At 36.0% G+C, this 22,214-nt stretch overlaps 1 protein-coding gene across 1 annotated transcript in view; it reads right to left on the minus strand.

Annotated features, from left to right (window-relative positions):
• GALNTL6 (polypeptide N-acetylgalactosaminyltransferase like 6) overlaps window positions 1-22,214 on the minus strand; it is a 1,226,826-nt gene that overhangs the window by 435,883 nt on the left and 768,729 nt on the right. The window lies entirely within an intron of this gene.

Consider the following 22,214-nt stretch of genomic DNA (forward strand, 5'->3'; position numbering starts at 1 on the left):
AAAGATCTAAATGAAGATGGTAGAGACAGCCAACAGGTCAACAAGATCAAAGAGAAAAGAAAAAACATTTTCTCTTACTCCTCTTTTTAGAATATAAACACCCTGTGGGTGGGGGATTGTCTTTTTTCTAATTTAATACCATTTATCACATAACCCAGAGGCAAACACTTAATGAGTATTATTTTAATTAGAATTGAATTAGACTCAAGATGCTCATATTTCAATTCCTAAGATAAAAAAGCTGGCCATAAAAATGAAATATGCTTCTGGGGCAATTTGTCATTCATTTATTTTATGGGAGGAAATGCATAGGAAATTAGCCATACATGTTCATTTTATTAATCATAGAGAAATATCTAAATGTCAAACCCAATAGCAAACAACTCTCCTTGAATGTTTCATCAGCTTCAGAATAGGTCAAAATTGGTGTGAGGAATAAAAGATACAATTTTTATATATTATTTATATATATATATAAATGTAATTCTTCTTATATAGCATTTTTAGAGCAGCTTTACGTTTACAGCAAAACAGCACAAAGTACAGGACATTCCCAGAAAATATATTTAAATGTCTTATTATCAGCATTAAAAAAAATTAAGCACTCTGGCTTTGGTTTGCAGGAAGAAAGGAGGTGATGGAATAGGAGAGTTTTGGAAATATATTAATTTCTTTTCACTGCTAGAACATTTCTACTAGTGTGCTATGGATAGGTGCCATTGCTCTAATTTGATAGAAGATTAAACAGAGAAATGAAAAAGCTTGTATTTCCCCCAAAGACCCTCTTAATAAGCAGGAAATGAGGGCTATGGGTTTCAACTGAGAAGGAAGAGTGGGATGGAGATGGGGGACAGGGGACTGACTTTAAGACTCAGGTTTCCATTGGCCTGTGGGTCATCTCCATGGTCCCGCGGGAAGGCTTCCATGCAGCTGAATGGTGGGGAACAACTGAAGTGAAAGCTACAGAGGACAAACAAGTTGAAGAGAGTGAGTGTAAAAGATATTCCATGCACAAGGGGGGAAAAAAAAAAGAAAGAAATAACAAAAATTGAGATCTTCTCTGCCAACAGGGAGCTAGAGATGATGTTTATGAACCTGAATAATTTCCCTGAACCGAAAAAAAAAAAAAAAAAAAGGCTGCAATGGCATTTAATTGGGACTGCTTAGGACTTCATTCTAGAGAGTAAAAGTAAAGTCCTAGGGACACGAGGATGAGTTGGTAGCAAAGTCAGAAATGAAGCAAGGAAGGAAGAAGGCCCTGCCTGGCCAATTCTGATCCTGTCTCTCTCTTGTTCACAAATTTTCCATTGTTCCCCAGTGTCTTTAGAATGAAATCTAACTCCTTAACATGGTTGGTTATTGATTCCCTTGATTATTTGTTCCCAAAATATCTTCCAGGAGATATGTCTTCCTGCCCCTGCCCAGCAATAGACAAACTCCAGTCAAACTGGATCACTTAAAATTCTCTTATCTATCTGTGAGATTTTCCATGTTTTCCTCCATTTGAATTGCCCTTCTTCCCATCTTCACCTATCAAGTAAACATGAACAACCTCAAGTACTTTTTGTCCTTAAAACATTCTCCTCCAGGCTATACACACACACACACACACACACACACACACATATGTGTGTATATATATATACAGATAGATTATATGTATATATGATCTCTAGTAATATTGGTAATATTTGTACCTTTTGTAAAGTACCCACTTGAGAAAGACATATATTTTAATTATATATGTCTTACATCCCTCCCTATCTGTGATATAGTTCTTTTGACAACTGGAAACAAGCCCTCTTGATTTTTGAGTCCTGGACTCATGTTTGAAATAGCAACTTAAATATGAAGAGTTATTGAATAGAGGCTCTGACATTATCTCAGGTTATTTCTCAGTCTGTGAGATGGAAATTAGAATATTTCAATGTGCTACTTCTTCTAAATGGTTCTCAAATTCAGTACTCCTAAGAATAACAGAGGAGTTTGTTAAAATCCAGAATCTTTGGTTCTTCTTTCTGAATTCATATTTAGTGGATGAAGTGTAGCATCCAGAAATATGAAGGTAGGCAAGCCTTCAGAGGATTGCATTGCAGACATGGACCATGCTTGAAGAAGCAGTTTTCCCCTTGCCTGCGTGTCACAGAAAACTAATTGGCCACCACAGGTTTTTGCTCTTCCTTGTCCGTAGCCAAGGAATTGGTTGCCAGGCAAGAGATTACATTTCCCTGCCCTCTTGCACCTACACCTACGTGGGGCCAAGTCACTACTATTCAACAATGAAATAAGAGTGAAGTTCTTTTCTCTTTCCAGGTCAAAGGATTAAGAAATGGTACATGATGAAGGTGATGGTGACACAAGGTGGAAAGAACATCAATCTCAATAAGCAAGACTCTTGCCACTGGACAGTGAGCTTCTACCCATTACGATGACTTGTTTGAGACTTTATATGAATGAGAAATAAAATTTTATCAGCTTTGTCATCATGTATTGGGAGATTTTTAAACAATGGTAAATGCCATTACTCTAAATAGCATGTTCATTTTTCAAGAAGTAGAAGAAAAGCATTAAAACCAAGGAGGTTAGATTTTGATGGTCTTGATCTATTAGGTAGGTAGAACAATATTTTAATTCAAAATCTGTGAGATAATCTGTGAGATACTTAAGGGATTTTGAGAAAACCTACCAATGGGAACATGTGTGACTGAGTTTTAATGCTAGTTAACTTCTAATGAAAGCATACCAGATTGGTTAAAAATTCCATTATAACATTTTATTTACAGTTCTAGCAATTTTTACCTTCTATTAATAATAATTTACAGAAAGTTCTGTTATTATAAGTGATCCTTTATGAAATCATGGACTGAGAAGAATAGCTTCTTGAAAGTAAACTTTAATTTCCCAAAGTTAAACAAAAAACCAAGAATAAGGTTAAATTCTGCAATAGATTTTTTTTAACAGAGGTCTCCCTCTGACCCAACTTGATACTCCATGAGTGGAACTACCTTTTCTGAAGGCATGTTTAGTTTCTTAAGTCTGAGCTGTTTTTATAAGCCAGGGCATCCTAGAATTGTCATAGCTGACTGTTTTCAAAATACTGTGCTAATTTGAATCTCCTCTCTTTCCTCAAATTCATGAAGCATTTCATGATGCAGTCATAACAAACTAGAGACCACAGATTTCCCCATACACATATCATGCACTATTGGATCAAACATCATTTATAATATTATTGGATTCTACAGGAGCTATTATTACTCCCTTTTGTCAGAAAAGTGTTGAGTTTTCCCAAGCAGAAATAAGTCTTGTAGCTCTTCATTTGCATTTCAGAAGCCTCATTCCAGGCATTTACTCTTTGTAAGTAAACAGATGGATTTTAAATATTAAAAACCCATTTGGTATGACTGAAAACTTAACCGCCTACGTTCCCCCATTACAGAATCTTTGGGTGTGAAATTGAAAAGTAAATTATAGTATGTTCGGTCTGAACAGAGTTCATTTAGAGCTTTGTATTTGTTAAATTGAGGGGGAGATTTATTTTGGGACAAAGACTTCAAAAGGAGCTCCTGGTGGGTTGAACACTGACCCCAAACTATGAAGAGGTAACTACACTTGATTTCAAAAGGTGTGAGCTGGGTGAATCTGAGATAATGCCTTTTTTTTTTTCCCCAAATGCCAATTGATATACCACGGGTAAGGAAATGATAATAAAGAGGGGAAAAGAAGAGTGAGATTCCTTCTCACGAGGGTCCCCCTAGATTTGCCTGTCCATCCACAGTCCATCTGCTAATGTTTCACCCTGTTGTCGTTTCACCAAAGTTGGTTCAGAAGCTTTGGATGGGAAGTCAGCCAATAATAATGCTTTATTGCCTTATTAAAAAGCAGCGCATAGACAACTGGGTCGTAATATTTTCCCCATAAACCAACTGTTATGTCACAAAATGGAGGTGAGTGATTTGAGGTAGGGAAGAATAAGCAGCAAGAGTTGAGACAGGTTTTAAACAAAATATCTGTTTTGTGCAAAGATGCATTAATAAGTAACAGGAGAGACAGGTGCCATGGGCCCCTGTGTCCCCTTTCTCCACTGCTGTTTGGCTTAGAAGGGCAGATTTGATTGCTCTATTAGTCGGTAGACATTTTGTCTAGAGTTACACAGGGTAAAAAACTGGTCCATTATGCACATTCTCAGAAGTAGTAAATTTTCCAAAAGAGACAGTACAATTAGAGAGAGAGAGAGAGAGAGAAAACACTGGCATACAGAAAGTCATTCAGAGTTAATAAAACAGAACAGGAAACATAATGTTGCACTAAGACATTCATTTAAAGCGATCTGCAAATTATTTGAAAAAATAACAGAAGATGTAGGAAAATTTTCTGTGTTGCAAACCACCAGAATCAAAAGTGTCATACATTTAATGTTTAAGTCTGCCGAGTTTAGACTCATGAATAAACAGCTGCTTTTCCAGTGATATCCAGCATTGCTCTTTCTGGGAGATAAAAATACGAACTCTGACATTAGCTCCGTTGGTGGCTAGCTCCGTTATTTAACCTCTCTGACCTTCAGCGTCCTGGTCTACAGACATGCCTCTTTTCCTCTAAAAAATAGGATTATTGTAAGCTTGTTGTGAGTTTTCTAAGAGGTATTGGGAACTCTATCAATGGCCAATTTGTCTTTTTCTATGAAGTGACCATATACCAATAAAACTTTCTCAAATTTAGAAAAATTAAACTAGAAGCATCAAATTCTTTAGTTTTTAAGAATTGGTAAATTTTACATATACAAGTAAGTGTAACTATCTATTTCTAAGGTGTAACCACTTTCTGGGACTAAGAATTAAACAGTGTTGGTTAGTCTAGCCTTGATGACTAGAGCGAAATGAACCATTTTCTTCTCAAGCAGAATTTTACTGTTACACACTGTATGCCTAAATAGAAGACAAACATAAGGTGGTTTCCCTATTTTCCTAAAAGTAACATAAAGATTTTTCTTAATGTAGGTCAGATAGAATGTATAAATTTTGCAAATTAGATTAAATAGGCAATGTTCACATATAGTATTTATTTAATTTAGTTATGACTAATGTATTATTTATTTATATTTTAAAAAAGATTTTTATGTTTTTTTTATTTTTAAATATTTTTTAAACATTTAATAGAGAGAGAGAGAGAGCGCAAGCGAGCGTGCACATGGGGAGGGGCAGAGGGAGGAGGAGAGACAGTCCCAAACAGACTCTGTGCTGAGCATGGATCCTGACATGGGGCTCAATCTCACAACCCTGATATCATGACCTAAGCTGAAACCAAGAGTCAAGACAATGAATCGACTGTTCCACCCAGGTGCCCCAGATTTTTTATTTTTAATTAATCTCTACACCCAGTATGGGGCTCGAACTCACAACCCTGAGATTAAGAGTCATATGCTCTACTGACTGAGACAGCCGGGCACCCTAAATAATGTATTTCAAATCATGCACGCAAAATAACATATTTGCTTAGATATAATGCTTTTATATATATATATATATATATATATATATATATAATGCTTTTCCACATCTACATTTCAATAAAAAAATTTAAAAGTCACACATATATCACTGTCTTTATTATGATTAGACCTCCTTCTAAGTTACGCCTGATAGTTTCCAGATCTGGTCATCTCAAACCTATTTCAGTTGTTTGAGATACAGTACTTGTAAGATCCATGTGTGATGGCATCACTGGAAATTACATTCCCATATATTTGGAGAGTAACCTTTTTCAGTTATTTTTGGCAGCATTTATTCATAACTTACACATTATAATCACTTGCTGTATTGTTTTCTACAGTGACCCGACATCCAACATGAAGACAATCATACAGTTTTTATTGACTATTAGGTGACCACCCTTAGGCATTCATAACTAGCTATGATTATGAAGTCTTTTTAACATGTCTTCACCATACAATATTTTGTTTTTAAAATTAAAATAATTGAAAGGGTGGGCTATAGTATGAGATACTTTGTGAGAACTAGAATAGAGTACAGATGAACTTCTTTTTTGGGGAAGTGGGGACAAATGCTTTACATTTAGACATAAAGAGCAGCAGGGGACTTTAAAAACTATTCCTCCTCCCGTTAAGTATTCTCATTGTGCTAGGTTGCTTTATTTGCCAAAGTCCATTAATATCAAACTTATCTTTATGAACTTATTGGTCTGTTTTTCACTTAAATATTCAGGAAATATATTTAAAGAACCTACTATGTGTAGAAATGGAAACAACACCAAATTTCTCATGACCTACAAAGAAACAGAGAATTGGATAATTATAATTTCATAAAATAAATGTCACAAGTTGTCATGGGTTTGGGGTGATTAAGAACACAATAGCATGTGTGTATGTGTGTGTGTGTGTTTGTGTGTACATGCACACACAGGTGCATGTACGCACATGGGTACTCACTACCCACTAGTGTGGGTAGTGAGTGGTGATGTTTCACAAAAAACTTCTTGGAGGAAGCACTGCTTAGCTAGGCCTGAAAGATAGGAAATTGTTAGCTAAAGCAGGCACGGTAGGTGTTGAAGTAAGGGGAAGTACAGGCAACCTAGAAATGCAAGCAATTTTTATGATTGAACGTAGGGTATGTTTTGGCTTGTAATGAGAGGTTAATTTAGAAGGGTTCATGGGAGACAGACTGAGGAAAGCCTTGCTTAAGAGTCTCAGGAATTCTGATTATATTCTGAAGGGAAGGTGAGCCATCATATTATGTGGTATGACAAGGAGTGACATGATCAGATTTATGTTGAACAAAGATCCCTCTGGCAATATTGTAAAGGAAGGGTAGGAAGAGAATGAAACCAGAGACAAGGAGATCATCTAACAGATGAGGAATAGAAGGTGGCTTTCAGTAATAGTGATCTAGTCTATTTTCTTATTCTCCTAGAAATTTCAAAGCGAGGGTCTTTTAACTTTCATTTCCTATCTAGCATCTGTACCGCTCAGAGCAAGGTCCAGAAGTCGGAGGGTTCCTTCGTATCTGTTAGTGTTCTTTCATATGACAACAGGGCTTTTCTACATAATTTTCTTAGAACACAGATATTTTCACATATGAGCACAGATACATTCTTCACATTCTTTTGTTTTACTAACTTTTAAGTCTGTGGATATTATAATAATTTTAAGCTTGTAAGAAATAACCTGTAGCTGGGGCGTCTGGGTGGCTCAGTGGGTTAAAGCCTCTGCTTTCGGCTCAGGTCATGATCCCAGGGTCCTGGGATCGAGCCCCACGTCGGGCTCTCTGCTCCGCAGGGAGCCTTCTTCCTCCCCTCTCTCTCTCTGCCTGCCTCTCTGCTTACTTGTGACTTCTCTCTCTGTGTCAAATAAATAAAATCTTTAAAAAAAAAAAAGAAATAACCTGTAGCTTATCAAAATCAATAAATTTCTCTGCATTGTAAACTAATTTTTTAAGCTCCATACAAAATGTTTTGAGGTCTGTTTTCCAAATTAGGAGATCTAGTTTGGAGCAAGGAATTAAGAGACATTTCTATTTTTATTTATTTTTTTTATCGTGTTCAGAGATGTTTTTAAGCCAACTTTGGCTCTACTCTCAAAAAATGGAAGTCTATTTATACAATAGGCAAATTAGCTTTTATATTCAAGTACTCTCTGTCATTAGAATGATAAAAATTCTTGGAACAGCAAATACCATATAAGTACTCTTTCAAAACAATCATTTCAATGAAAAAATGCATTTTTCTTGTCCAAGCCAAGAATTTAGAATGAATTTAAAAGTTGAAGGCTCTCTTGCACTAATCTGTTTTGTTTATTCACCATTTCCGGCACCCAGATCCTAAATTTTGTTCATATCTCGTTCCCCTACTACCCTGAATGTCTTCCTAGCAATTCTTCAAAATACCCTATAGTGATTTCAGCCTGAAATGCCCTATTTCTTTTTCTGAACTCCCACAGCAACTATTGTTGGTAAATATTCATTTGGCCATAAATCATAAAGTGTCTCATGACATCTCTTCTATTTTACTCTTGAGTTGTTGGGATCTAGAAATAATAGCAACAACTATCATTTCTGTGGGGTTTACAATTTACAACTGTGTCATGTAAGTTATGATCTAAAACATCCAGTAAAATAAAAAAGAAAGATGGTGTTCTCTTTCCTTTAAAGATAAGGAAAATGAGGCATTTATTAATTCTTGTGTTTAACAGGTGACACGGGATGTAAAGAATAAGAAGACATGTTTCATTTGCTCAAGGAGGTTAAAGTCTAGCTGAAGAGACAGGCAATGAAGAGTTTAAGTTTATCTGGAAAATAAAACAGACCAAAAGTAAGAGAACAGAGGCTTAACCCACCTCCCCTCTACCAGATTTCATCAGAACTGTCTTTTGTCTAGTTCATCAATTACATCCATATTGGACAATTCAATAGATGCTTTTAAGTACTTATCTTGCTGACTTCCCAGCAGTACTGAAAACAGTATTTTCATGTTATCCCATCCTCTCGATTAGAGTCTGCTTTTAAATCAGTACTGCTCAGGCTGCTTTGCAGCATCTTCCTTCTTACCTAACCATTAAACACTGGTGTTTTCAGAATTCAGTCAACAATCTTCTCATTTTATTCCATGAACTCAGACAATCTCATTCACTTTCATGACTCGATTAACATCTCAATGATAAAATTCCCAAACCTCTATTTACAGCTCCAGTATACCTCTGAGCATCAGAAACATAAATCCAACTACAGACCTGACTTGGATGTTTTTCTGCTCTTCAATCTCCACTTGTTCCAGACTGAATTCATTATTTCTCCTCTCCAATCAGCTCTACCTCAATGTTCCCTATTTTAACAAATAGCTCCACACCAACTTATTATTAAAAATCTGAAACCTGGCAGTCATTCTTGACAAATAGATCATTGAATCACAAGTTTAATTTCTTACTATTCCTTAAATCTATCCCTTTCTTTGCAAATGCAGTTACCACTTTCTTATAATCACTTACTTCCTAATCAGTTTCTGTGTATCTAATCTTTCCCCACCTTTGTCTGGTTCTCAACATAACAACTTGAGAAATCTCTTTAAAAATACAAAGCAGATTATGCCACTGCCCTGTTTAAAGTCCTTAAAGGCTTCTCATTGCCTATTCCAACCAATGTAATGCGACTCCCAGCGGAGATCTGTCCCCTGTCAACTGTCCAGCTTTATCTCTAATCTTATATTTTTATAATTCTATCCTCTGTCTTAGTACATTACCTTGTAAGATATGTAACTTTACTCTCATATATAACTTTACTCAAACCCCTCAATTTTCTTGGAAATGTGTTTGCTAATCTCTACTTGGTTAGCCCCAGGATCTCATTCTGCTTCCTTTTTCTTTTCTAGTCTTTTCTAGTGCCCTAAATGTACTACTATTTCTTAGTGATGTTTCCATTGAGCCTTCATCTTCTGTTCTGTTATTCATATTTTATTGCAATTACTTATTTGTCTATCTTCTCCATTAGCTCTGTCTATATTTTATATAGGTAATGCCTTGATTTCTTCTATATCCTAGTTTCAGATTTTCAACAAATATCTGTTAACTTAATAAATAAGGGAATGTTATTCAAGCTACTAAAATTAATTAAAATTGTTAAAAGAAAGCATATAGGAAGAATAATTTCTCTTGTGGACAATAAAGGTTTTTCAAAAACAAATGTATCTTAAAAACAGATTAAAATCGCATCTAAAGTTTCAAAGCAAACTTGAAGGAATTAAAATGATAGATGATATGGAAGAATGACATAAATTAGAATTCTAAAGATTCATAAGTGACATCATTGGGAACAAGGTAGATGTGGAAAAGAGGTGGCAATATAATACTCTGGAAAGAGATACGCATTCAGAAATCTCATTTCAGAAATAAAGACATAAAAAAAAAACAGGAATGAGCAAACAAAATGGAAGGTTCTTTGAATTTCTCTGGGCTTTTGTCTCTTTCTCTGGCTTCCATTCTGGATAACTTCTTCCACTCTATTCTGCTATTTGCATGTGAACTAGAATTTTAATTTCATTTCATTTTTGATTTTTTTAAAAGAAATTGTCTTGTTTCTTTTTCAAATATATCTTGTCAATTCTGATGCATTTTTAAATTACTTCTTTAGGGTCTCAATTCCTGATTTTATTTCTTTAAACATATCAAACATTAGTTTTACATGCTGAATCTGAGAATTCTAATAGTTAGGGTCTTCATGGGCCTGACTGGCACTTTGTTGTTTCTATTGATTTTGCTCCAGGTAGCTTATTTTCTGTATGTGTTGAATAATTTTGTATTATGAAGTTAAGTTCCTTGGAAATATATCTGTCAGATATCTTTGAGGCATTTGTTTAAGTTGCATTCATTCAAAGTACAATTACCTCTGCCAGGTTCCTCTTCTCCTATCAACCTGAGACCATTTTCATCTTAATTTACTTGACTTAGGGCTTTTCCAGTCATATATGTCTGTGGATTTGGGTTAGGAACTCTCAGAGGGGATTGTTGATTTTATTCTACTTCTCCTACCATCAGAGTAGAGATAATAAACTACTTTCCCAGGAGTCGTTCTTCTCTTCTTTCCTTTTTTCCTTCCCTTCTCTCCCCCTTCCTTCGTTCCTCAGTGAAATTGTTGCCAGCTGAGGGTCCTGAAATTGTGAAGTCTTTCCAAACCTGTGCTCTGCTGGAGCTCTAGTTTTGGACAATTGCTCCTGTATTTGAAATGATGTGGTATCATTTTTTAATTTTTTAATGACTAAGGAATGCTGTTAGCATGTAACCTCCAGGAGAAAGGGAGAGTCCTGAAGCAAAGGACTACCTCTGAGGAACATTGCTTTCTATTTTTCTAGAGTCCAGACCAGACCTTGAAAACTGGCAAATGTTGTTGAGGCAAACTCTGCTTCCAGAACAAATCTTGCTATGTGAAAGTCTTACTTTACTTGATCAGCTATGTATAATAAAAAAAAATGTATATGCATATTTTTTCAGTAGTTTATGTATTATATACCAGCAGAGTTTTTTCTGAAAATTTAGTCTACCATTATCACCAGAAATGGCGGGGTGGGGTGGGGAGGAGGAGAATGCTTGTCAAGTTGAACAAATTTTGAATATATATTGATGATACCTTATGTAAAATAACCTAGGGTGAAGTTAGCACTCAAAAAGTTAGCTGCCTCTAACTGGGAAATATCAGCAAAACTTCTTGGTGTCAGTGGACAAACATAGAATTCTGTCTCTACTGCATAGCAAATAATTTGCTGATGTTAAAATATTCTGCACCAAGGAAAATTCTATTTTCTAATCAATGTCTCTGGAAAAATGCTAGTTGTTAGTTTTTACAAAATCAGGTTTTTACCACTCAAGTCAGCTGATTATCTGAAGTTGGATGTAAATCAACTCATCAGCAGTCTCCTGAAGAATGTTAATGTGGGTCTGTGTCATTTTCCTATTATTCAAGGAGACAATATTAGTCACATTGTTTCAAAACCTCACTCATCATTTGCCTTAATTAAGAAAATAGGCTCATGTACATTTAATTTTTTATGATTAATGTAATAGCTCTATCCATACAGAGAAATGCAGGGACTTCCCCAATGTATATACTGGCTAAGTGGTAACTTACAAATAGACTGGTATATCATATGATTTTCTTAACATTTTTAGCTGAAAATTTAATTCTTGGAGGGTTTTGTGAAGCCATTGAGTGTTAGAGAAAAACTATTGCATTGGTCAATAAATTAGCTCTTCTTCAGAATAAATGAATAAATCACATGGGTATATTTCTTGTATAAATACCACCAAACTTCCCATTGCTTTTGCAAAAGTTGAGGGAATGGGTTTAGGCAACATCTGCAGACATCCTTCTTCTTTGGAAATCTGTTTATTCAGCAATTAGCAATGAGCAAAGTAGTTAAGCATGTATAGGCCATTTTAATACTATATCATAAGCAGATTTGAAGACAAGAAGATTAGGCTGAAGAACATGTGTTTTCCTTACATTATTAAATTGAGAGATTCCATGCCTAAATCAGCCTGGCAAATCAGAAATAAAATGTGACAAAACCCAATTATTTCAAGAGCTGATAATTTAGTAACAGCATGGAAATTTTTATTTTCATAAATTAACAGACACTAACAATAAAACTACCTTTAGCTTTTGTGAGAAATTATCCCCTTTTCCTTATAAAAGGCAAAATAAATCATTCTATGGCACCAGATAACAATTTTTATTTAATGTACAGTACATATAAGGACAGAAAATTTCCAACACTTGTATTGCCTGTCTGTTTTAGTAACCATTTCTTCTGGAAATTTGTGTTCAAAGGGATATTCTATATGAGGGTACTTGGGAAGTATAAAATGCCATAAAATTGCAAGGTGTTCTTATGATTGTTACCTTTCTCTTTGTTCTGCTTTCTCTTTTCCCCAGGTTCTAAGAAAGTAGCATATTGTTTGTGACATGCTAGGCTTGTGTTTCAGTGCTTGTGGTTATTACTATTCCTTTTTGGGCAGAGGGGACTTGCATGTATTGATCTTGTATGAGAGTTTCTGACCCTCATCTTCTTCAGCGATCTGGGAGAATTTGAAATCATGGGTTGGGGGATGGGGTGGTTATCAGGCGCCTGTGCCTTTCTTTCACAGGGTTTTCCTGTAAGTTGGAACTAGCATGATGGCAGAGACAGCTTGCTTTGGCTTGGATCACACAGGAAGCAACAAGTACCATTTAATGAAACATCCTTGGAGGCTATAAACAGCCACTAGGAGAAATTGCCACAAGATAAAGTTAAAAGATCAAAAAACAATGATCCAAAGCAGCACACAGTGGAAGAAGAGAGAAAGGCATTAGCTATTACAGAATCAAACAGTTAAAAGGAATGAGATCTCTGGGGAACTGTTTAGAGAAAATGTTTATATACCTTACAGTAATATTATGTTAATAATTTTCCAAAAATAGAAAAAATAGTGTAATATAAGTGTAAAAATAGTGTAATATAAAAAATTAGTGTAAATTAGTGTAATAAAATAAAAAAATTAGTGTAATATTGCTATTTGGGACATGGAAGAAGGAACATAAAAAGGGAACAAAATAATAGATGAGTGGTTTCATATATTTTGGATTTTGAGTCCTTGTCCCTAGATTTTCTGATCTCTTAATTTATTCTCAGAATCTTACTTTTTGACTTTTCTGATGGTAAAAGCCACCCTATATTTTTTTTTACTATGGCAGTAGTTCTAGATTTTCTTGGATGGAGATATTAAAAAACTCATTCAGAAATTCTCTCAAGGTGACCCAGGTGTTTGGAAAAGTCTTTTGGAAAGGGAAGTAAGGCCTCTTCACTGTGGTAGCCTCTTCCCTCTGGTCCTGTTTTCTTCTCCAGACAGAGACCAGAGGTAGAGACTGATTGACAGAGCCAACTCCAGTGATTAAGACACTGTGGCACAGACTGTTCTCTACTTTGTTCAAGGCATGCTGTCAAATCCCACCCTTTATCTTATATTTCCGATAGTGGGAACTTATGACCTGCAAAACCCATACTGACAACCAACCACTATCAATTTTTATGCAAAAAAACCTTTTTTTTCCCTCATTATTCTGTTGGTGGTCTTCCTAAGCTTTTCCTTAAAATCTCTTGGGATAACAGTTTTCTCATTAAGTTTTTTCTTCGTAGTAATATTTACAAGAGAAACCATTTCTGGAGGCTAGAATGTATTGAGTAGTCTACTCAGTGCTTCATGTATATTACCAGTTATTGCGAGAACATCAAATTGACACTGAGCTTCCCTTAACATCTAGGGTATGAATAATTTGACAAACCAAGTGAGCAGAAGCATTTGTTTTAATTATCTTAAACATTTAAAGGAAACAAGGATAAAGAACGTTTGTTCTTTTGAGAGGGGTTTGCTTTGAAAAGGAGATTGTGGTGGATAGACCAACTCTATATACTGATCAAATTCAATGAGTCATATGTGAACTTTTCCTTTTGTGGTAGGAACTAATCGATCAATTGAAAGTACACTGTAACCAGGGAAGCCCTTTACCTGAAAGCATGATACTAAGGCTCTAACCGTCTTAGGGTACTAGAAAATGTCATGGAGGTCAACACAAATGATACAGAATAAAACTTTGTAAAGGGAGATTCAGAGTCAAATGCATAAATCTTGAAGAAAGAACACTCAGCAGGTAACATGAGAATCTTTCATAAACATCACTCTTCAGCCGTAGCAATGGAAACAGAAAGGACGAAGTTTATTCAACTTGTCAGGAGGTGGTAGAAGAAATAGCAATAAACTGATGCTAAAGAAAATGTTCTGTTGAAAGTTTCTCCAAAACACTAGGTAGATGACTACGGTAAACAGACGACCTATACTCTGTCGCCCAGTACTTATAAGTGAGCCGTTAAACTAGATTTTAAATGATAAGATAAAGGAGAGTGAAGGTATAATACTGGATGGCAGTAGAGAAATTTCTGTACAATGTCCGATTTTAGTTTTCATGTTCATTTAGGTAGTTTGTTTATCTTCAGTTTCTGAAATATTTATGACAAACTGACTTCAGGAGTAGGTAATCCATAAAGCCAAGAGATACCCAGAAAAAATATGGCTATAAATTACCTAAAGTATATAAAATTGCAATTGCATGACAGTATATTGCAATTTTAATCTAACAAATGTTTATCTGAAAGGTATCAGGGATTTTTTTAAGCTGGATGTAAGACCATAAGACCATAGAGCTATCATTATGAAAGGGGGTAAAATTAATAAAATAACTTATCACTCCTCTTTTTAAAAAACTGAAGTATAGGGGTGCCTGGGTTGCTCAGCTGTTAAGCATCTGCCTTTGGCCGAGGTCATGATCCCAGGGTCCTAGGATAGAGCCCTGCTTCAGGTCCCTGCTCCTCAGGAAGCCTGCTTCTCCCTCTCCCACTTTCCCTGCTTGTGTCTCCTCTCTCGCTGTGTCTCACTCTGTCAAATAAATAAAATAAAATATAAAAAAACAACAACCCTGAAGTATAGTTGACATACAATTTCAGGTACACAACCCAGTGACTAAACCTATTGATTCTATACATTACACAATGTTCATCATGATAATTATAGTTACCATCCGTTACCATACAAAGTTTTTACAATATTATTGACTATATTCCTTATGCTATACTTTTCATTCCTGTGACTGACTTATGTTATAATGGGAAGTTTGTACCTCTTAATCCCCATCTTTATTCATCCATTTTTAAAAAGATTTTATTTATTTATTTGAGAGACAGCAAAAGCAAGAAGGATCACAGTGGGAGAGGGAGAAGTAGGCCTGCTGCTAAGTGGAGAGCCAGATCCAGGGCTCCATCCAGAACCAAGAGATCATGACCTGAGCTGAAGGCAGACGTGCAATGGACCGAGTTCTCCAGGTGCCCTTCCATTCATCTACTTATGTACACTTAGGTTACTTCCATATCTTGGCTATTGTGAATAATGCTGCAGTGAACACAGAGGTGCATTTATCTTTTCACATCGTGTTTTCATATTCTTTGGGTAAATATGTAGCTGTAGAATTACTGGATCATATGCTATTTCTATTTGTAATTTTTTGAGACACCTCTCTATTGTTTTCCACAGTGGAGGCACCAATTTATATTCCCATCAATAGGGCATGAGTGTTCCCTTTTCTCCATATCCTCACCAACACTTGTTATTCCTTGTCTTTTTGAGACTAGCCATTCTGTGTAGTGTGAGGTGATATCTCACTACAGTTTTGATTTTCAGTTCCCTGATGACAAGTGATGTTGAACATCTTTTCATGTGTCTGTTTGCCATCTATATGTTTTCCCCAGGAAAATGTCTATTCAGATCTTCTGTATTAAAAAAACAAAACAAAACAAAAACAAAACAAAACAAAAAAAAAACCTTCTAAAACAAAAACACTTACTTAAGTGCCTAAGTAAAAAATTAGCCTTAAGTAGAATGAAGCTGTAAGTATGGGAAGCTGTCCTTCCTAATTCTCTCTCTGTGTATGTGTGTGTTTGTGTATTCAGGCTTAGCATTTTAAACCAAGAAGTCTAGTTGTATACCATAGATTAATTGAACATTAATCAAAACAGACAAGTATTATTTCACAGAATTTACAGACCAAGAAACCTTTATGTTTTCTTAGATTTAAGCTATTATGTAATTGATAGTGGCATATACTGGCTAAAGGACCACATGGGTATTTAAGAACCACATTAGAAAGTAGGTCAGCCTATAAAAGAACACCCAGTCCTCTGCTCCAGGAATGCCTTGCTTAATTTAACTAAGGCAAAATGCTCCTGGCACTACAGAACTCATTTCCAATGGTCACCCTTCATGTCAGCATTCTGTGAGTCTAAGTATTTATTAGAAAAGAAAACCCCTCTTTAAAATGATGAAACAGGGAATCCTAGGTGGCTCAGTTGGTTAAGCATCTGCCTTCAGCTTGGGTCATGATCCTAGGGTCCTGGGACGAGTCCTCCTCCTCCTGCCTGTTGTTCTCCCTGCATGTGCTCACTCACTCTTTCTCTGACAAATAAATAAAATCTTTTTTAAAAAATTAAAGAAAAAAGATAAAATGATGAAATAAAACTTATAGTGCAATGTTGAAAGTGGAGACCACGAATGCCAGTAACTTTTGTGAAGACTCCAACCAACACTGCACAGCCTTAAAACAAATTCTCATAACTGCAACAAACTAAACAATATAGTCAACAGCACACATCTAAGAAATCATAAGTCTTTAATCAGCAAAACCAAAAAAATGCTGAGTCATTGTTTATAGAAAAAATCCCTGGGTGGCTCAGTTGGTTAAGCAGCTGCCTTCGGCTCAGGTCATGATCCCAGGGTCCTGGGATAGAGTCCCACATCGGGCTCCTTGCTCGGCAGGGAGCCTGCTTCTCCCTCTGCCTCTGCCTGTGCTTGCTCTCTCTCCCTCTCTCTCTGACAAATAAATAAAAAAAAAAAAAAAAGAAAAAGAAAAAATCAAAGTCAAATATTGTCTTTAAGAGGTTGAGTGGCAAGACATGTTACTCCTTAAAAAGTTATAACAGAGAAACACATTTCCAGAAAATCTATCCATTTGTTTCAGAAAACTATAGATTTAAAATAACAAATCAAATCAAAATTTGGCAATGGTGGCAATGCTGCAATCAAAATATTAGAAAAAGGAATAATAAACTGATAATTTTCTTATATTTTAAAACAGACTCTGATTTCATAGCAGGAGGGGACCCTCTCCTAGCACCAGGGAAGCAGCAAGAATTTGTGGAAAACTCATTGGTTGGCATCAGATGGATTTATTTTCAAATATCTGTATATCTCTCTAATCAAGTGACGAAGCATGGTCTCTGATCTGGTTTCCGTATTTCTACACTTAGGGTTGTATCACATAACGAGAAAGGATTATTGGGGGTGGCTGTGAATTATCTACATAGAATGTATGCACTGCTCAATTTTCTAAATGATAGTTGGGCTTTTCACTGTGATTGTGAAATACTTGACTTATAATTGAACAATAAAAATGAGGTATTATTACTATTACAACACTGGTGGCAAGAAGGAAATTTCATTAAAATGGATAAACATTTGAAACTAAAAAGAATAAAGGTTATGATGAATTAAATTACAATTTCAAAAATATTTCTGTAGTTAAATTAACAAGTGTTTATTTTACACATGTAATAAATAGATCATGAATGAAGAATTGTATTGGCAAAGCTAGGAATCCACTGATGACGTATTCCTTCCCATTTCTGAGTCTGCACTTGTTATAAGTGGGTGTCTGGCTATATACAGCGGTGATGGATTCCTGCTCCAAATATCCTGTCCTCTCATTGCTACAAATAATTGGAGAGTACAGGCGACTTTCTATGCAGTTGCGGTCATGTGTGTGTATATTTGCGCATGTGCACAATCTTCAAGAATACACATTAACTTTTGGAAAGCATAAATACAAAATAGTAGAAACAGAAATATGATATAAATAGTTCTCTATACTTTAGGTGAAATGTGAAGGAGGTAGATGGATTTAGCTCCTATTTCTACCTGATGCTTAGCAATAACTTATATCTGCTGGATATAAGCCCAAGAATGAAATCTGGGGCTGTGGATTTTAAGCATTTTTTTTTCTTTTTGTTAAAAGCTCTTTAAGTTGTGTTGTTATTTGTTTGTTAGCTTTTTTATTCCTTTATAGCCATAATTCTTCCCTAATCTCATTTTTGCATATTCTGTTTGATCTTCCTTTTGTCTGTTGTAAGTTTCCTAATAAATAGAAAGTGCTGGATATCTAATATCTGACTCTAATACTTTTATTTTTAAAGCAGAGAGGAAGAAAAAGAGACAGACACAGAGAAAAAGAAAGATTTATTGTTATATAATCACACTATTGCATAAACTCCCTTCCTTCCTTCTTCCCTACTCTCCCCCCTTCCTTCTTTCCTAGCATAAACTTTCTTGTGACATTTGTCCAATCAAAGATTCTCTGCCAGTCAACTCTGCAGCCTTCAAAGCTCGGACTACATTTGCCAATTGATTTAAAATTATCGTCAACATTACAAGATTGATGCATCTTTGTACTTCCCCCCTAGCAATCGCTTCATATGCTCTCAGACTCCTACAAACATGTTTCTTGACCAACCTATTTCAGTTACAATTTGATATCACCGGCACACAATCTGATTCAAATTGAAAGAGGGAACAATTACGATATTTAAAAAGGGAAGTATTTTTTCTAGAGCTAATGCTGGCTAGGAATGTGGAATTCTGCACAGTGTGTAGAAGGGGTGGCATTAGTGGTGGAAAAGTATGAGAAACCTGTGTTGAAGTGAATGAGAGCTATGTCTATTATTCTGGTCACTTAAACAATTCCAGAAAAGTTAATTGGAATATTAATATCACTAAACTAATCATGTTGGTTTACCCAAATTAAGCATTATTGGCAGAGGTCCTGAAATTGAGGTTGTTTCAACAGTGCTAAGTCATGCACTGAATAAAAGATTTTATATTCTTGAAAATACAATGCATGTGGACATAGTCCCCTGGCACTCTGGAGGACTGTGGGTTATTCATTTAAGAGTTTCTGTCCTGAACTTTCTGCAAGGGTTCCACATGCCCCTTTACTGTAGACTCAATCATTTGAAGAGGAATGGATTAAGACCAAGTATAGTGGGAAGATTAGCTAATGTTTCTTGCACATTACCATACCACTTAATTGTTTATTATAATAAACTACTGGAATAATTCTCTTAAATGCCACAATTGCTTCAAGCCCTTTAGAAGAGAGAAGTTTAGCAACTTTCTCTGTAGTGGATAGAAACATGAATCTGTTTCTACAAAGGCCTAATTGAATGTTTACAAGAATTAGTTACTCTACAGTTTTTTGATAAGTAGAGAATCCAAACTTTCATTAAGCTCTAATGACCTTTATAAACTTTCTTGGGGAAAAATGAATCTTGACCGTGGCAACTAGCAAAACAATTAGAACATGGTTATTTTTTGGCTATTCCACAATGTCAACAACAAGGCATAGTAGTTTGATGAATGTGCATTCATGCAGAATAGGGAAAAGGCCACATTTGCATGGAAATTCAATTTATAATTGTTTTTATTTTTTATTGATGCTTAGTGAATTGGATCTAAATGGAACCATTTTTTAAAAGGGGAATCAAATTTGACAAATAATGTATTTGGGTAAGTACTTTGAGTAATTTTAACAGTAATTATACTCTATTCCATATAATGATATTACAGGGCAAAAAAAAAACATCAGGGTTCAACACCAGTAATTCTAGGATATTTAGTTAAGTCAAAGGGACTTATGTGTTAAGACCTGTTAAACTCTTTAACTAGAGTTAGCAAGAAACCCAATTAGGAAGATTATTTTGGAAACCTAGGATTTCATAATCAAGGGAAAAGCAAAATGTACACCTTGACTTTAGCAAGGTGTTTGGTAATATAAATTCATGCCTATTAATAAAGGATGGTAACATTTAAGGTATCACATAGGAAGTTTACAAACAGAATAGTGGGAAAAACTGAAACAGCAGCATGTACAAGACAGCAGAAACCCAGAAACTGAAGAGATAACTTGGAAAAGTAGCATTTGGTTTGACACAGTTGGAACTTATACAGAGGCAGGAGAAGTTAAGAGGTGACTGGAAAGGTTTTAGGAGTCACATGTAAAGGGTCTTTTAGACCTGTGTACGTAGAAAACCAGTGACATTTTTCAGGGGTAAGTGGGAGGCAGTAAAGCAGAAGTTCAGCCTGCAGGGTTTGGTGTCAGACCTGAGTACCAGCCACATCAACTTACTTGCTGTGTGCCCTTGGGTAAATTATGTAACGATCCTGATTTTGTGTTCATGTGTGAAATGGGATTAGTAAGAGTTCTCTCCTCATGGTGTTTCAGTTATAAACACAGTAATCCATGTCACGCTCTTAGCACAGCTTCTGGCTGTGCAACATGCTCGACATTGTGATTACCATCGTCATCATTATCATTAATAATTATTACTTTGCGGAAACATCAGTTTGGAGGGAATGTGGAGACTAAAGGGCAGGGAGGCTACTCCGTGAGCAGGTCTCTACCAGAGGTTGTACAGAGAGCACAGACTGGCAGGGTGATGACTATGCAGAGAGCAGTGGTGACAAATTTGACAGCGGGAAGGGACCTGATGTGTCCTTGGCAGGGTGGAGTCAATAACTGCCATCACCGCCATTTTCATCCAGGGAGATATGGGTGCCTGCCAACCGAAAGATGTGGCCAATATGTATTTCGTAGAACAGGATGAGGATCCATAGAAACTGTAACACTGTGAGAGAAGAGCAGATTCGAGGAGGATCGGGAAGGACATCTGCAGGGTGAACAGGGGAAAGCCGAGAAAGACAAAGAACAAACAAGGGATTGCAAAGGTAGGGCTGAGAAAACACTGTCTGTTGGCTGAATGAAATACCTGGAACACTGCTCTGAAGAACTAGAAATGACAATATTTTATTAGAAACCATAGAGAACTGCCACATAATTTTTCTATATTGTTTTGAATTATTTAAAGTTGGCTTTCATAATTTATTAAGGATAAAGAAAGGATGTGCTTTTTTGTCTTCGGTCCAACAATAATAATGGTTTTACCTTTCTCCCCAATTATGCTGAGTTATCTTAACTCAAGGCAAGCCTTTTAAGCCCAAGAGATTTAAATACAAAGAAGATTTTGTTCTTCCTGGCTTATTCCTTCTGACCTGCTTAATAGCATCCCTGCTTTCTTTTAAGGGGTATTGACATCGGGAACATCTAGACAGCCTCGGATCACAGCATGTTTCCGTTCGGAAACCTTGTAGTTGGGCTGCCAGATCATCCACACTGACAGCTCTCTGTGTTTTCACACTAGGGTATATATAGGCTGTCTTCCTATTGGCCTTTTCTCCAGGATCCACTTGTCAGTTCACTTAGCAGGTTTGGCCACACAAAAAGATAAAAATACTAATTAATGCACTAATACACTAGTGAAACATTCTGGCATCTATACTCGTCTTTCTATTTTGGAATAACGAGGTTTTTCTATTCTTGCTGCAGGTCAATGTACTAGTTTGCTAGGTCTATCATAACATAGTACCACAGACTACATAGCTTAATCAACAGACATTTATTTTCTCACAGTTCAAGAGGCTAGAAGGCTAGAAGTCTGAGATCAAGGTGCAAACAGGGTTGATTTCTTCTGTGGCTTCTCTCCTTGGCTTGTAGTTCGCTCTCCTCTGCCTGTGTCTTCCCTCAACCTTCCCTCTGTGCCTGTCTGTGTTTTAATCTCCTTGTCTTATAGAGACACCAGTCATATTGACTTAGGACCCACCCTAATACCTCATTTTAACTAAATTACATCTTGAAAAAGTCTCTGTCTAGATTCAGCTGTAACAGTTTCCACTTGTGTTATAAATAAAATCGTTTTCTTTTTCCTCTGGATCTAGCCCCATTGATGCTAACTCTCTCGCATTCCTTTGACTTCTTTCCTTCTTCCATTTTACTCTGTCTCTACTCTCAGCAGATAAACATGTTCAGAACTCTGACACCTACAAACTCTGACACCCACCTTTCATAGTGGGCTACTTGAGCTCTTCTGGCTGCAGTCCTCAAGCACCCACCCCACACTTTCTTATTCAGTTTCTTGAACATGAAGCTTGTCCAACATTTACTTTCTTAGCCCTCATTTACTCACACAGT

This window comes from Neovison vison, chromosome 11 (genome assembly GCF_020171115.1).
Source record: "Neovison vison isolate M4711 chromosome 11, ASM_NN_V1, whole genome shotgun sequence".
In the NCBI taxonomy this organism is placed as follows: Eukaryota; Metazoa; Chordata; class Mammalia; order Carnivora; family Mustelidae; genus Neogale; species Neogale vison.